Here is an 18,424-nt window from a genome sequence, read left to right on the forward strand (position 1 = left end):
GCTAGAGCTGTGGCACAGTAACTGTAAAGATGTGGTGCTCCTTGCCGCATACTGTACTTAAGGAGCAGCATGCTTTTCCAGTACAAACCTGCTTGTGGCTGAACAGGATTTTTAGAAGCTTTCTAAGAAAGAATGAAAAGAAAATCAAAATGTGAAGTTGCTGTAATATAAATTTATCTTGAGCAAGCTGCATAGATACTGATTGTAGGTTTTTTGAAGATTCATGCTAAAAAAGGTGACAAAATATTGTTCAGAATCTCTAAATACATTTTCAGTATTTACAGTATTTACTATTGACATAAGTTTGATTATATCTTGGTATATATTGGGGTTTACAAGTCATCAGTGTTGATTCTGTCTATGTGCTAGAACAGAATTCATATGCACATAAATGCGGTAAGAAAGTATTCTCTAGACATTGCTGTATCAATAGGATTTAGTGTTTTCAAATTTAGGTCAAGGTCAAGAGTGTCAGAAGATAGTAAAAATAAATTTGACTCGAAAACAGTATGACATCACTGCAAGATTATTAAAAAAAGGGAAGTATTTTCATCCTGAAAACATTGTTTAACTTTTGGCTTATTCACAGACTTACACTGAAAAACCATTTCCCAGAAAACGTAGTGATTCAGGTGAATGACCATTTGCAACTGTTGTTTTGAATTTTCTCTTCTAAAGCAAAGCTATTAATGTTTTAAGCTCCCACTTTTTCCTTATTTCTGCAGAGCAAGGTGCAAGGTTTAAGCAATATACATAGATTCATTATCCTAGTATGATGGCAGAGCTGTAAAAAAAAACCAAACCCAAACTCTTTGAAAATATTACCACATAAGAACCAACATGATTCTGGGCCAAAGGAGAGGAGGGAGGAGAAGATCTATAATATCCTTGACTTTTGAATTTCTCTGAGATTCTTTTTTTATTCTGCAATTCTGTTTGCAAATGATACTTATTTTTTTATCAATCTTATATCTTACCTCAAATGCAATCAGAAGTGTTTCTATTTAACTGTCATAGTGGAAATTTATATTTATCCTTCAGTATCAATGGCATATACATATTTTTTCAGTAATTGCAGCAGAGCCTGCTTGGAATCTGACAACTGGCTGGGAAGCTTTGAATTTCTTGTGTTTTGACTGGCAAGAAAAGCTTTATCATCTGAATTTAGCTGCCAGTTCTGTTGATAAGATATGGCTTGTCTTAGGTTTTATCCCTGCAAAGCTCATTGGTTCTGCAGTGCCAGCTCTCCTTGCTTTTGTGCAGGGGTGACTTTAAGACATGCACTAGCTAGCTGGCATTGGTACTGGGGGGATTTTTCCTGAAGAGGTAGGCAGATCTGTACAGTTGGAGTTGGTTGAGATCTGAGTTTTCTAATCCAAAGTCTGCTGGCACCAAGAAGAGTTCCCATTTAGTTTGATGAGGTTCAGATCAAATGTTGATGATTCAACTCATCATTGTAGTCACTGTGTCAGTCTGGCGATAGTGGTACTTAGTCTTCTTCCTCTATCCTTCCTCAGTGGAGCAAAGTGGTGTGTAGGAACAGCAGCATTTGTATTTACTTAGACACTTGAAACCACGGCAAGGTTGAATCCTTGGAAGTTCGTAAACTGCAGGTGTAATAATAGATCAGCATTTTATCAGGTTGGATGGAATCCTGGCTGAAAAGCAGATAATCTCTGTATGGCAAGAAATAGGGGCTGCTTTCAATGACCACCTGGTTGGCTTCTGCTGTTGTCTGACATGTTGCCCAACAGTGAATATAGTGACTGATGGCTCTGTGAAGGATCTTGGCAGTACAGCTCTTCCTCTGCATCGTGATGTTATTTTGCTGCTGATTGTCTGAATTTATGTTTGCTATTTAGGATGGCAAACAAACAATTGTTTGGTTGGTAATTGCCAAAATCCCCTCCCCTAGAATGGACTCCATCTTCTCTTTGGATCCAGAGACCTCTAATACAGATGCTTTTCTCTTGACAGCTACAATATTGCTTGGAATTTGGATTTAAAGCTACATCTGTAGGGAGAGACTTTCTTGGTAAGGATTTATTCAGTCTGTCAATGCACATGCTGGGAAGCTGCCTCTACAGCAGTCACTTGTTAAAAAGCATGCCCAAAAGTGACTTTGTGTTCTTTTTGGTTAAAATACCATATGACTGTCTGGGCAGGATATGCATTTGCTGTTACCTTAGAAGAGCCAGAGAACAGCTTTTTAGGTAGTACATGCTGTGTGCTAGCCAAATGTGCCACAGCTGGGCCTGAGGACTATTGTTTGATGACAAGCTGGAGGCTGGCTTAAAAAAAGCATGATCTTGCACTCAACTTCTTTAAGGAGAGTAGCTTGATTGTGCACCATGGGAAGCAGAATAAAAACAGCTCTTCAGTGTCAACAGAGTGCTTCGTTATGGATGGGATAAGTTAAAGCCTTGTCTGAGACTATTAAATAAGAGACTAATTATAGTTGTGCTTTTGGTAGCTCACTGATTTCATTCTTTGGCTGTAATCTGTGAGGAACATCACAGTCATTAAAACACATTGGTACCCTGCTAATAGTGAGTGAAGAATTGCACTCCAATAAAAATATGGTGTTGAAACAATAGAACAATAATTTATTTAGTGTAGTGTCTCATGGGTATTATGGTTGAATGTGTTTGTTTCTCATTTGGAGCACATTCACTGAAATTTGCAAATGCAGATTAGCAAATGGATACAACAAACTAAAAACATCTATGTCATATGCACTTAATCATGGATTGCTATGTAAGCAGAGCTTGTTCATGGGCATATATCAAAGCTGATATCTATCTATGTTGTAATGTATTCCTCCACATGACCATATCCAATACATGGTACTTATTATTCCATTAGTACTCAAAACACAACCCCTTCCCAATATCCATCTGTGAAGATGCAAATAGCTGCATGCTTTGTTTTATTAAGGATCAGCCATTAGGGGGTCACTGGTTAAAAGTCTGAAGATCATTAGAGGGATTTAAAAAAAACAAACAAACAGCTGTTGTCATATATCTTGAAGAGTTTCTGTTGTACCCATGCAATTTTTGTCTGTGGTGATGATGTTGTCATGGGAACATATGCACAAGGGAATTATGTGATGTCAGGAAAAGTGTAAATGATGCAAACGCACCTCATTTGAAATGTTAATTATCACCCTTCCCACTACTCTATAGAACAGTTCAATTTTATTTTATTTCAGATGTAGGGAAAAATATGACACTTTTGTCTAACAATAAGTAGCTTACATTGTTGTACCAAAGTGAGTATGAGTCAGTGAGTTAATCTGCATTGGCAGCATTTGCACTGGGGACCATCTGCAGCCCTGCTTGTCTGAGCATCAGTAATATTCCTCTGTGAATATCTCATCTTGATGGTCAGGGGAGGCAGGCAGCCTCTTTAAAGAGTCCCATAAATGCTTATAATTGCTGCATTAAACTTCAGTTTATTATTTTCTCCAGGTGCAGGTATGCGGATGATATGAAACCCCACTGCATTTACATACAAATTGAAGATTTTTATTAATCAGCCTGGTAACAGGAATCAAACAGCAACACTCCATCAGGTCTTTAAATACATTTGGTGACATTTTTACCATGCATTAGCATGATAGGGCAAGCAGAATATAATGTACCAATGATTGCTTTTCCATTGAAAGCATAAACGGTTTCATTTTTCCTGTCATCTCAAATAAGTGTTAAAGAGGGTTTGGAGGCTATTGTGTACGTTCCGTATGCTAGGGACTAACAAACACTGATGGCCACATTAAATAACCATTAGTGGCTCGGCTTAGATCATTGCAACATCCCTCCTCTTCAGAATTTATTCTTTGATTTTAAGTGAAAGCAATCTGTGACTGCTTTCATAAAGTCCTTCGGCTCTCTCAATTTTTTTTTCCTCAAACAAAATGCATTACAACAGTAATTTTATGACTGTTAAGATAACTGCCGTTAACAAGCACTTAATTAAAATGTACAATAAATAGCAGGCTGCAGTCTTATCTCCTCTCATGAGCTCCCAGCAGCCTGAGACTCCAATGCACAGCCCTGCTGTTCCTCGGCTTGTTTGCAGATTAATTGCTTTTCTGTCTGGCAAAAGCTGCTTCTCCTTCAGCCAGATCGTAAATGACCAGATAGGGACTTTATCAATCAAGCTACTACTTTCTGTGATCACTTCCATTCAACACCTTCTGAATTTCGCATTGAGAGGAACAGAAGTTATAGAGATAGGATTTAACATCTTAGTTTTTTGTGTGCTTGGAATTTACGATAGTGCTGTCACCATTTGACACTGTTAATCTTTACATACAATATCCTTGGAGCAAGGCTGGGTTTGCTCCTGAGCTAGAACTATCCCTTGTAAGAATTGTGAAGAAGACATACGAAACATAACCGAGATGCTGTGTGTAGTGCAAGGTTGCATCTCTTTCCATAATCTGTATGCACTTGGCGATGTGGCTCCACATTGCTCTGTAACCTTGGATTCTGACTGAGTCAGTGGTTTACAGTTATAATAATAGAGAACTTTTATTGTGATTACTTATAATTTATACGGGGCAGTTGTCTGGAAGCCTTGGCCATGGATAAAGGCCCTGGTTTGGTAGGTGCTTAATGTGCCTTCAATGTAAACCTAATTATGCCAAAACAGATTTTGTATAATCAGAAGTTAGTTTTTCTATTTAGACTTTGCCTATCAGAAAACCCCTAGTGAATACAGATTTTTGTGAACTGCATCTATTTCCAGATGAATTGTTCCTGAATTTCATCTAAACAATTCTAATCACTGTAGCGATGCTATTCTTTTTACGAAAGGGCTTTAGAGAGCAACTACTCCTGCTACTTGCAGAATACACAAGAGTTACAAATGTAAACATGATACCAGAGTGCAAATGTGCTACAGTCCACTTTTGAAATTGTAATCCTTGAAGTGCAGTGGGTATGTTGTTTTCTTGTTACCTGCTCAGAATATAAACAAATATCTAATTTGCTAGGTTTATCTTGCATGCTGAGCAAACGGAATGGCTTCCATTTGGTGTTCTAAACATGCACTGTATAGTAACTTTGAAAATACACTGTATTAACTTCAGTCTGGTTTCTGAATACACATGAAGCTGCAATGTTACACATAATTCATGCAGTGGCATCAGTGTCATCACTAAGGTCAGTCTTCTTAAGCTAAACCAAAATGCTTGCTTCCCCTCCTTGTGCACTATTCCCTGAATGCAGCAGCACTATGAACACTGGGGGGGGTGGTGTTGTCTGGGTTTGGTTTTTTTTCCATCCACATCTCAGTCAGAGAGGCAAGAGACTTTCCTTGTGGAAAAAACTTATGCTTAAGAGAGCTGAAATGCAGGAGCTCCCTGACAGCAGTGTGTAGGTTTATGTTAACAGCCTCTAAGGACACTTGGAACATCTTCGCAAAGGGCCTTTTCCCATCTGATCCTGAGCTTTCTGCTCAGACCTTTATTCTTAAAACACATCACCAAGAGCTAATTGTACATGAATGAAAAGGCATGTAGCCTTTAACAGGCCATAGCAGCCATTCCTATTGGCAGATGTGTTCTCAGACAGTCCCTGAGCAGATCCATCAAGAGTCTGGAGAAGTCAGAGTGCTAAGGTGAGTGACACACATGTATCAGTGCAAGAAAACCCCCAAAGCAATGGAAGTGTTCTCAAAGCACAGGAATGGAGAAGCTGCTGATAAAGGGTTGCTATAAAGCTGCTAAAGGAAAAAATATACAACTGTTTGCAACCCTCCAAGCTATTTGTCATGGTCACTACACTGCTACTGCTTAAGTAAGCAAACAAACAAGCACAAAAGATAAAGACAAGAAATAATCACTGAGCATATCAACAAGAAGAGAATGCAGCCCTGAAGACAGTAAAATTGCGTACATAGGTCAACCAATTTGCACTGTAACCCTGCTGCAGCTAAATAGCCCCAGTAAACGTGTATGCATGGACATTCGCAGCTCTAATGTGGTTATGACAGAAATGTTATTACCAATGTATTTACGTGCTCTAGGATCAGAAGAGCATTTACATCTCATACCTATCACTATTAGGTGGATAGATTCACAGAATACCCCTTTTAAAGGAGGGAGAAACACAACAAACTAGTGTGTTTCAATATTTTTTTATTTTTTTTATTTAAAGTGGTGTTATTCTTGCAGTTGCTCAGCACTTATGTTTCCCATGGCACCTGCATGTTTGAAATTCTGAGTTCTTGCTGGTTTCCCTTTGCTTTTATGCAGGGTACAACCATGGTTGATTAATGCAGATCATCTCACTCCACATGCTATAGCATGTGTGTTTTAATTTTTTATTACTTAAGAATTTATTTGGAAATTATGCTGATTAAAAAAGGTCATATTTCCATCAGTACCTACATTAATTCAACCTAGTAATATTTACTTCACCCACTCAGCTGGGTGGAGTGACTTTTTTATGGATGAGCAGATGTTATAGCTGAGCTGTCAATTTTTATATTATTTCATTAATTTATTCCCAAGAAATGTTTTAATCCCAAACACTCCACTGTGAATACGTGGCAATATTCCTGGGTTCTGTGACATCTTGGCAATTCACAGATAACTTCACATTCTAAAATGGAGACATTCTCAAATCTGACACAAGCAAATGTGCTATGTACTGAATATTGTATTTTGACATTGCATTTGGTGTGATGGTCTTTGCTAGTTCAGCTGGGTGAAGCAGTCTTCACTTGTGCAAATCAGTGTAATTCCAGGTATGTGAATGAAACAATTCAGCAGATGAGGTTTTCTTGTTCTCTTGAAATAGTCTCAGTTTTAACCCTTGTGATGATCTTTATTCTTTTTGTCTCTATCATAACATAGAAAGGGTACAATACAGATTTCTAGTTACACTAATTTACTTGATACAATCCCATGGATTTTTTATTACTCTTTAACGAATATATTAATTCTCAGTTTGTGCAAATACCTCATAACAGTTATGGTAGGGTGTGCTGAAGGATTAGATACTCAAGAACAAATGAGAATTTTGAAACTTGAGGGAGGAGAAAAAATTTGGGACTGTGGCATTAGCACATTGACTAAATACTTTTGCTGCATGGAGAAGTGGGTATTGGGAAGTACTGGAGATTCTTTAGGCTTTGTAGTTATCAGTGAACATGTCCTCCTGTAATGTGTATTTTGAAGATGATTTTCACAGTCAAAATAGCTGAAATAGCTATTTCTTAGCTCTATTCTTAAAAAATAAAGAAAAAATAAAAAGAAAGCTCACATCCTGGATTACAGCTGGCTGTAATTAGCCAGCTTTGTGATGGGTTTTGCTGTAGAGCAATAAACAAACCTGATTAGCTCAGTTTGTGAAACCTGGATGCATGGCATACTTGGTATGGTGATGACAGCTTTTTTAGCTCTGCAAGGACAGAACTACATACTGCACAACCTCCAAGTATGTGTTCAGAGCCCTACTCAGCACTGCTGATGGCATTGTAGAAACCAAAAAATACTCTTCTTAATGCAGCCAGTGTTGAGAGTTTTATTTCCTTAAAAAGAAATGTAGAATACTTCCCAGATTATATGTGTGTGCCTCTAACTTCAGAAAATATGACTGTACTAAGAGACTGTGAGTAAAATTAATGGTAGAGGACTTTCTTGTTCCCTTAGAGTATTCTCATTTTAGTTCTCCTTGTGATCTTGGTTCTTTCTGTCTCCATTAATGCATGACAAGGGTAACAGGGGTACAATCCAAAGCAAAAATAAACCTGTGCATTGATTCTTAATTGGCTCAAGATCATGTAATTTGTGGTTGAGGGATAACAAATAGTGAACTTGGGTAGACTAATTCTAGCTGAATACTCATTGAAAAGAAACTAATAAGAATATTTAAATTCACGTAACTATATAACTATTTCACATCCTAACTGATTTTTATCTTAGGAGATTTTGTGAGGATCAGACACAGACAACAGTGAAGGGGATATTTTAGAGACATTTATGACACAGTTTTATGTATGAAACATTTCAAAGCTCTGAAAGGGAGTCTGTTTTGCAAAGGCTGGACCAAAAGAGATGTCTAATTCAGAATGTGTTGTTTGTGTTGCCTACAAAGTGAATTCAAGATGTTTTGTGAACCTCTTATCACTGGTGGTTTATCAGATATAAATCAATTACACTGTACTTTTCAAAGATTGTTTTTCAATGAAGGATGTAAACATGTTACTTGTTTTGTGAGTTAAGGTAAATGTTGAATTTGGGCTAGAAATCTGGTTTCCACATATTTTCAGATTTTAGTGATAATTAGTCTTTATAAGGAACCAACACCTTTCCCTTCAAAATGAGCAATGGCAAATTTGGGGTGATCAAGTTATGTATCTTTTTCTGCTTTGGTGGGTTGAAGAGTATTTGCAGAGTGCTAATTTATGAAAGATTTTTGCATTTCATCAGTTCTTTGGATGCTTTTTTCCTTACTGGAAATCTTCACTGTGGTTTACATTTAATCTGTATTCAAATTAATTATTGCAAGAGGTTTCGCTCTTCTACATGACTTATTCCTGCCCTTTGACTGATCAGTGGTCCATGGTCAGCACTCAGATCTCCAAGAGGCCTAAAACATGTAGAATATGTAGAACGCTTTGACATCTGGGGAGGTCAAATTGAAGAGGTTGGAAGGAGTGTTTTGACTTGCAGGAAAGCATTTAATGCCCATTTACATTCAGTTGTTATCCACATTCAATTGTTAATGATTGTTATCCACTTTAGAAAAAGACCTGTTTTATGCCTGTTTTGGCATACAAGAATCATCTCTTAAACCTTCTCTTCAGAATATTAGCTTAACTTCCAGTTCTTTCCTTTGTCCTGTGTTTGTGTGTTTCAGAAGTCTGAGATGCTACTCCATATGCTGATGAGTGGTAATAGAAATCTTATGGTAAGCAGAAAGCCGTGCTAACATGACGCTTGTGAAAGTTTCCACTGACAAAGATTGTTCCAGAGGCATGATGTCCAGGTGACAAATACTTAATCGTCTTCAACGGTAAAGAGAGGGAAGCACTAGCTTTCATCTCATGCTGATCTTTTGGGAGTGGACATGCTTCCAACCCAGAAGCTTAAACCTAGAACTCAAGATTTGAGGGAAAGCTTTGAATTGATATCTAAATTTTGCTGTCTTCCTGCTTTCAGATTTGAATGCAACAGGGTCTGCCACTGGTGTTTCCAATCTGGCAGATTTTCAGGCCAGATTCAGAACCTGTGTTCGGTGTGAACACTGACTTAAAGACCCAGGTGAATTTTTATCTGAGTAATCAAAGTGATTCACTCTACTCCATTCCTACATGTGTTGTGGAGATGAGTGGTCTCCTACTCACAGTAAAGTAAGGTTGAGAGGGTTTTCTTACATGTCTTTTTGCCATAACAGATGCTACCTGATCTGGTACACTTTGATCCGGAAAGTGTTAAGCCAAAATTCATGTGTTTGCTGTGGACATATATGGGTGGGATGCAGCTATGAATTCGTATTATATGATGATATTTTTTTTTGGGCAGAGAAACAGTGGTTGCAGTAGTTCTAAGCTGTTTGATGTCATGTTCTGGGAAATTTGAGTTTGATTAAAACAGTCTGAGGATTACAGTGGGTATTAGTATTAACCAATTACAAAAAGAATCCTGACAAATTACATGTCAATCTCTTTCCAGCTGTGGCTGTTGAAATTCAGATCCAGATGTAAGATTGGAGTCTTGCTATGCTGAAACACAGTGACAAAAACCAATGGTATTCTCTGTCTCTTCGCTAGCAGTTAATTGAGCTCTGTGGCCGAAATATCTCCTCAATGATCAGGAGTTCTTAACTGTTCACATTTTTCATTCCTCCCATCACCTGAGAAGGCTTGTCTATTCTTAAACCAAGCAGCAGTGACTTTGTGGTAAAAACTGGATTAAACAAAGCAAAATCTTGTTCTGTGAGGTCTGTTTAATTCTGTTGCAAAAGATTTTTTCTAGCTCCGTTATGGGCAGAAAAACTAGTGTTACTTTGTACAGCATTTCACTGCCAAGCTCTAAAAAGCAGTGCAATTGGAAATAGTAAAGACCTGGGAGGTCACCTAATAAAGGCTATTCCCAAGCAGGATTTTTCCCTATAGTCTATAATCTCTAGAGCATTTTAAAAAACCCCTCCGTTAATAGGGCTCTACTTGCTTCTCTTGGGAAATTTTTGCCTGTGGAAAAGGTTTCACAAGATTTTTTTCCTGTTACATGATAAATCCAAATTCAAGATTCAGTTACCAGTGCAGAGATCCTTGGTGAAAAGTTGTGTTCCCTCACACAAACTCTTGAATGTGAAAGACCATTTCGTTTTTCTGAGCGCTGTTGCTGTTGTTGGCATGTCTGATGAACAGTTCTTTTCTCAGTGGGTCTGATTAGAAGTCGCTTGAATTTAGCATCCATTTTCCTGCAGCACCGAGCTGCTTGGAGCAGAGCAGAACAAACCCCTGTTTTTTAGATTTGCTGTGAGAAGTAATCTCTCTCCGCTTCCAGCCACAAACTGCGGGCCCAGGCTGCCTGCAGAGATGGGTGCAGGATGGACAGACTCACACTTGGCTTCAGGGGAACAGCGTCAGTCCCTGAGTGGTGCCTCCCCCTGTCACTTACTGTTGTCTTTTGTGTTGATCATTTATTTTTGTTCTAATATCAGTTGTCCTAGCAAGTTTCCTTCAATCCAGGGCCAAGCCTAGGACTGAGTATTAGAAGATGCAGATTTTGTAATTTATCAGGATTCGGTATTCAGAAGTATCTCCTATGCAAAAGAAAAAAGATCAGTAAGAATATAATGGAGAGGCAAGAGGCTAGGGGAACTTAGATCTGCAGACTAAGCATTTGGCAGTTGGCTCATATCGGCATTTCTTTGAAATGAATTTGAGCTGCTAAACTCCTGGGTTCACTTATGTTTGCAGCTGGTGTAAGTACAGAGGACTGTAAATGAAGCCAGTGGAGTTATACTGAATTTAGACTAATGTTAAACATTCTGCGTAGTGCATCTATTTAAATAATTTATTATATGATTCCTTTGTGAAAAGAAATCCAGTTATTTCTCCCCCCCAAAAAAAGTTACTCCATTTTGTTCTTCTTCTAATAGTTCTATTGTTCTCTTTACTCTCTCATTTATATTTTTAAAACTTCTCAAACTCCTATTGTGTGCTTCAAAGGTGTAGCCAGATTTTCAAATTTGTGCAGATTATTCCACTTTATTATCTACCTACCACCAAAGGGCACCCCCTCTGGTAGCTGATGTAGCCTGGCTTGTGAGCGCTCAGGGTTAGAGAGGAGTCATGATTAGAGAGGAGCTGTACTTCTGCCTCTACCCTTGTCTCAGTATCCCGTTTCAGGCATCAGGTGTACATTCACCCCTGGAAATGGATTTCCATTCATGTTGGATCAGGTCCTGGCGTGACTGCTTGCGTTCATTCTGACAGATGTTTTCTTCAAGAGTCTGTCATCAGCAGTACTCCAGAGACCAGCCACCAGAGACCAGCCACCCCAAAATCCATTTTGCCTTTGATTTAACAGAAGCTAAAGAAAATGCTAAAGCATCAGACACTTTATACATGTTTTTGTTTGTTTTTTTTTTTTTGTTTTTGTCAATATTTTTAGGTTTCTTGTTTCTTTTTTCTTGTTTGTTTGTTTTTTTAAAGACTGGCCACTTCTTCCTCTATGGTGATCCAGTCAGGCATTTGTTGAGCTTTTAGGGTGTTACAGATCTCAGACTACCACTCTCCGAAGAGTTACTCTTGCTAAAGGGAAGCATTTGTATTTAGCTGCTTGGGTTCCTTTCAATCATTCTGCAGAGAAGTGAGTTATCTTGCCTCATTTGTAACTGTTCTGTTCAGTTTTACAAAGAGCCTTCATTTAAGGTAAACCTAAACTGTAAGTATCCCAATAAGCATGTCAATATTCAATGTTCTTTAATAGTTAAGAGATAAAGCCAAGGCATTATACCGACTGCTTCTGAAAAAGCAGACCAGAACATGAGCTGATGTTTCCAGATCAGTAGCTGTTTCTGAAAAATCAGTTGCGTATTTCCAGCTTCTTTTTAACCTTGCTGAGTGTTAAATATTCGTCTCTCTCCAAGACAGTCTGTCAGAAGTAGACAAGTATCTTTGTATAGCCATCTCCTCAGGAAGCAATCACCATACCTTTGAAAAACTCCTTGGCAAAGTGAGGGTTAATATTAAATGCTGGGCATTATACAATGTGTTGTCAAGAAGAGCGTAGGACTGAATTCCACACCTGGGATATAGAAGATTCTGCAAGAGGCCAAAGGGAGGAAAGACAGCAAACCAACAGAGGAATAAAATCAATCAGGTGCAGGAAGAGGAGCAATGGTGATGACTGAAAATAGCACAAGCCCTGGTTGTGACGGTAACTGTGACAAGACATAGCTTACTTTTTATTCCAGAAGGACCTGTAAAAAGCAGCTATGCATGAGCATCACTAAAAGACCCACTCTAAGTCGTAATCTGATCCCTTGGTCCATGTGCCTATAATTAAAACCAGAAGCAAGATCTGTGGTACTGTGTGGAGAATACCTAAGCCTGGTGTGCTAAGTCTGCATCCTGTATCTTCTAAGGTGAATAGGGTAATATTCTTCCTATAATTTGTTATTTATAGTTTGGATTAAGAATAATTCACTTTCTAAAGGTTTGCTGTTTTAAAAACAACAATCACAAAGCATCAAAGAGCTTCAGATTACAAGGCTCTGTGGAAAAGCTTTGTCTGCTTGGTGTTTTACACAGACCAATATAGCTTTCCTTGTGGATTTGAAACAACCACCTCTGAGGCAAAGACAATGAAATGACCAAGGTTTTCCCTGTAGTTCCTCTTCCCTTGTGCTATGTCTTATACGTAAAGATCATCAGACTTAAGGTTATTAATTGCTTCTCAATTAGTTTGAAATCCTCTGGATTCAGAGCTCGTTCTTTTTTAATGCTTAGCCTTTTTTTTTTTTTTTTTAATCTTCTAGCACTATAAGAAGTATGGGCTTGGGGGCTTTACTCAAAGTTAAATTAAAATCCTGTCTTTTTGTTGTGGGCTGTGTTCTGTGCATGAGCTGTCTCATTGAATGTACGTTTGTGTAGCATTGTGTGAATTGGTGCCTGGCACCTGCTGTGTACCAGTAACTTTATACAGGGGTGCGGGCTGTATCATGTATCCCAGCTGGTATTTCAGCCTCTTAATATCTGAAGAGTTTTAATTGGGCAAAAAGCCAATTTCAAGTTTGACAATTTCAGTTCACTGGGGTTGATGCTGAACACAGAGCAAAGGGCACACTGGGCTTTGTGTTTGTGTATATTCAACAAGCGAGCAACATATTTTCATAGGTTAAAAATGGTCATTTTCCACATCCTCAGATACAAAATAGATAAAATATGTGAGCTAACCTTGAACCTCTTCGGCTTGTCTCCTATTTCTGTGCAGAAGCTTTGCTCCTCTAAAGTACAGAGGAAGAGCTGTCCATGCTACTGAAGGCTTTCAGGACACTGGCGTGATGTGGACTGATGTAGGTACGTTTCTGTTTAAAAAAGAAGCCTGTCTCTTAATGTGTTAAAACTGCACCTCATCCTGTGTTCTCACTCAGATGAAAGAACTGGAGTTCAGCTGGCACTGGACTCTACTATTTTGGCTGATAAGGTTTAGTGTAAACAAAAGCAGGTCTGTGAATTATCTGGCATGAGAATCAGTTAGGGGTGCTGTCTTCCTATAGCCTTAATCTAGTTGGCCTAAATGATTTATAAACTGGCAACATGATAAATGTTGTTTTAAGTGGACAAATCACATAGAAGAGGTGTAACTTTCTGTCAGTATGTAACATGACCACCTTTCTTAGGGGAAGAATAACAATCACAAAGAGCAGTAAGGGTAACAGGATCACAAGTAGTCATATTGCTTCTCTACAGCATAAATCATTACAAGCGTACTTCTTTCTTTCCTGTTTGCTTGTCCTTCTTTGTCCTTTCCTTCCCCCCCCCCCCTTTTTTTTTTTTTGGTGGTATTTTCTAGCACCTCCATATCAATTTTGGAAAGCTAAAACCTCCACTTGATTTGTGCTGCAGTTTCTTCATAAATCTATGAAGCTTGTCTCCATCAAGCTGTATTTTCCATTAAAATATGGTTCCCAGGTGATTTCCAATACTATGAAAAACATGTAGCCATAAGTCTTTCACTGATTGTTTATTATCTGTTTAGGTGCTCCTGAGGATTTTGACAGCTAGGACTTGTATCATATGTAATGTAATAAAAGTGGATGTCTTCAGCATAACAGGGATAGCTGGCCTTTCATTTCTGTTTGCCAGGGCTGTATTTGTTTTCTATATGTTTGAGGTTTTTTTAAACATGAAACTTTGAGTCTACTCCAAATCAGGCCAGTTTAAACTTTGTGTTTTCTTTGCTATATAGTTGAACAAAAAACGAAAAGCCAAACAAAACACAACAAAAGCTTTCCTGCTATATACAGCACACGAAGCAGCAACAACAAAGCTAGTATTTACTCTGTTGGAGAAGTAGACTTACTTGAGCTGATTTCCAGCACAGACATGCTGTTCCACTTCTGATTGCCAGAAATGCAGCAGGACATTCTGTATGTCTGTTTTGGATATGTGTAACAAGAATGTTGTGGGACAGAATGTATAAACCTCCTCATAGTAGATGCAAGAGGTTAATTGCTTTAAGCTGCTGGTTTGTGGTAAAGTTTGTCAAAACTGATAGGAACTGGTTAATAATGTCTACCTGTAGGCAAAAGTGCAGCTCTTTTGCAGGCAGTTACTTCTGGCCTTAAAGGGAACTTCACATTAGGATTACAGGATCAGCCCGTATGCAAGCACTGATTATCTGGTGGTACAGAGTAAGGCTGGGAAAGGAATAAAACCTCACCTAAACTCCAACAGCATGTTGTGAGTTCAGTTTCTTCAGCCTGTGTATACCACCTCTATTACCAAAAAGAGGTGTTGCATTTTCCTGACCTTTGTGCTGGCAGGTTCAACACATTGCAAGAAAAATCGTAGCTAGCCTGGCAGAGGGGACTCTGGAGGACTTTTGCTTAGGGAATTCGTCAGGGATGGTCCCATCAAAGAGGGAAGGGAAAGAAGAGACTGTCTTGGAGGTGGGCTAGTATGGAGAAGAGGGCTAGCATGTCTTTGCTGACCCTGTGGTTAATATCAAGGCCAAGCTCATGTGTTGCCTCATCATTTACCCATTGGTACCACAGGGAAGTATTCATTACTATTACAAGCCTGTGCAGGACTCTGAAGGAAAATAACTAATAATTATTTGCAAGGTTTATAATTTAAAGGTTGGCTTTATAATAAGCAAGCAAAATTATTTACTATAGCTAGAAAAACTACTCAGCTTGGATTCCAGTGCATTTATGATATGAAATGTGCTCTCCCTGCCCTGCAATGAGATGTCCTTCCCAATGGTATTCATGCAGTGTGGTTAAGTAGATTTGATATAACCTTGGGTTTGCATTGTATCTTCTCCAGTTGGACCTCAGAACTGGTTGTCCAATGAGAAACTACGGTTTCCTAAATGCTTGGTAAAGCACTTAATTGTGAAAATAACTAGTTTACCTCACAACATCAATTTGAAAAATTACTCATTAATTTTTGAGGTGCAGCCGCCTTCCCTGGAGGACAGAACTACTGATCTCATCTGCACCTAAAACCTTGGCTTTGTTTGCTAGCAGGCGTGTCTGATCTGCAAATGAAATTTGGCTTACCGTCTCCGTTTCCTTATAAACACCCTTGACTGCACCTTTGGCAGAACACATGACAATTAAACAGTTGTGGCTTATACTCTGCAGGCTGAACAGAGGTGGCAGGGAAGAGTTTAGATGACTAGCATACCACACAGAAATACCAGAAATACTATGTTTCCCTCTACTTTTCATGGGCACTTGCTAGAAAAAGTAAAGCTGAAACTCTGAAAGAACTAAGTGATCTTAAAGGGTTTGGAGTTTAGGTTTCTTTCTTATTTGTTTAATATATTATTATTTAAGCCTAAATTATCTATTCATCTGGTAGACAAATAAGTCAATGTAAATGGAGCCCAGGGATTTCAGGAGATGAAATCTGAATCAGAACCACTACCTGAGAAATGCTTTCTTTGAGTACACGCGTTCTAATTAATCCCAATCTTGTTTAAATATACTGGATGGTCCAAATCCTTCAGAGGCAGTTAACAGCAGAGTTCCGCTGATGGAAACCCCATTGATGTGCTAGACACGTTTTTTTACTGTTTGAGATTATATTTGCTCAAAACTGAACGTTAACTGCTGAAACATGATTAATTTTAGTAGTGTTTTTTTTTTAATATATTTTGTTTTCAAAATAATGTTTTATTGGATCTTTGTTTCCACTGGATGCTGGCCATCACTACCTAAGTAATTCCACATGGAGACCTCTTGTTTCCTCAGTACTCATCTTCTGTATTGCTTTTAGCCTACAGAATTGCCATTTTCTATTCTCAGTCTTGACTGCAGGGATTTCATCTTCTGAAAGTCAGCCCTCTTTTTGTCCACGAAGTCCAAGGAATGTTCCAAGGCATACCAGGGAAGTTGAACTGGGATGTCCTGAGACTTCCCAAAGCTGTGCATAAAGTGTACAAAGGTTCTTCATTCCAGCAGTTGAATGGCTTCCAAATTTACTCCTAATGCGTTCTTTCATCCTTAATATATTATTTTAGCACTGATTCACTCCTGAAATGAAAATCTCTTAAGGAGCAAAGGCTGATGCAGATAAAACCCTCTGGGTTATGATCCATTCATTTACAGCTAAATGGCCTGCTTGTTAATGTCATTTGCCTTATGACCAATTACTAGATATTTCCTTATTAAGGAGAAAATCACTATTTTTCAAGTGTTGTAAACTAGCTTGATAGCACTTTGCCTTCTTATGCGTCATAGTAGTTGGGAAAAGTAAGTTGGGAACACAGGGTTCACTTACTGGCCATTTCAGCATTTGAGAGGGCCCTTTTATTTTATTTTTAAATGAAAGTGGATAGTCAGAATATTTGTATTACCTCAGTAGGGACATTAAAACCTCAAGATGTCAGAGCCTTAGCTCTGACACTCTAACAGGATATTATTACTGAATGTCATGGTGATCTTGTTTTTGGAGTTACAAGACTGTACCCACGAGCTCTGGAGAAAGAAAAAGCTTCAGTTCACTGGTTGTCTTCCTTGCCCTGACCTTCCTTTCTAAACCAGGCCTACAAGCCCTGTTTCCACCTGTCCTAGTGAACCAGACTTTCTTGGCTGGAAAGGACTACACGAATTTGGAAGCAACCTGCTTCATCCAATGTTGAATATCCACATTGTACCATCCTTTTTTTACATAAGGTCCTGGGATTATATGGTCTGCACTATTCCTCTTGTGTCTTCTGGGAAATTGTCATTCTCAGCTTTCCCAACCCCAGATCACTTACTGCCCTTTTTCTCTTCACAGAGAAGGATAATTGCTCTATACTCTGGGTGTTTGCATGCAGCATTCTGGAAGTATTTACTATATATATTCACAATTTTGGACAAGAGCCTTCTTTTTCTAGTTGAGCAAACTGTATGTTTTTAGCTTTCTGCCCTAGAATGCTCTCTTCATGACCATGAACTTCATGTTTTACTTTTCCTGTGCCTATTTCAGTTTGAATTTGCTTTTATTCTGATACCTTACTTGAGGGGATCCAAACCCAATTCTCCAGGCCTGTGTGGTACAGCAAATTGACTCATCTTCCTGGGGCTGACATGCCTTGCCTTGTATTCTAGGACTGTGTTTCACTTCTTTATGGCTACATCAAGCTTGCTTGCCATCCTGTGACAAATATGCCGAGGTCATGCACTGTCACTGCCAGCTAAGATATTCACACTTCATTGCAAAGTTAGTATTGTCACTAGTCTCTAAAACTATTCACTTTTTACACTGTTGTTTTTTAACCAGTATTTCCAAATCTCTAGTTCATCCCTTTGTTCTTGTGGAAGATGCCCAGCCTTGTCTGTATATTTACAAAGCCTCCCTTTTGCTGAAGCACACTTGCATCCTCACCTTTGTAGTTTGCATTTGGAAAAATAGATCCATTACCCCAGTGAGACTGTGGTCTGCAGTAAGATAGCAAATGTGCGGTGAGAGAATGTAGCAAGAAGATCTCCATAACTGGTTATCAGTATGAGCACTGTTGCTTTCAGATATGTGTGGACATTTCCCAGTAGCAGTTTATAACTAATATAGTCTGACAGTGGCTTTAAAAATATCCTGTGCTCTGGACTAATCTATCTGATAGAATAGGGTGAGTTTCAACTACTAAACCCTCCCTCCTGAGGCCAAATGCTTTAAAGTAGGATCTGATGAAGATCCTTATCCTAGGACTGTCAATAATGTCTTCAGAGCATGTCAC

General features: G+C 38.6%; 1 long non-coding RNA gene across 1 annotated transcript in view; it reads left to right on the forward strand.

Moving 5' to 3' along the window:
• The window catches only part of LOC136005503 (uncharacterized), a 64,218-nt gene that overhangs the window by 30,114 nt on the left and 15,680 nt on the right, over window positions 1-18,424 (forward strand). The window contains exon 5 of the long non-coding RNA XR_010608792.1: window positions 13,463-13,548. This is a non-coding gene — a long non-coding RNA (uncharacterized LOC136005503). The remainder of the gene's footprint in view (window positions 1-13,462; window positions 13,549-18,424) is intronic.

This window comes from Lathamus discolor, chromosome Z, assembly GCF_037157495.1.
Source record: "Lathamus discolor isolate bLatDis1 chromosome Z, bLatDis1.hap1, whole genome shotgun sequence".
Taxonomy (NCBI): domain Eukaryota; kingdom Metazoa; phylum Chordata; class Aves; order Psittaciformes; family Psittacidae; genus Lathamus; species Lathamus discolor.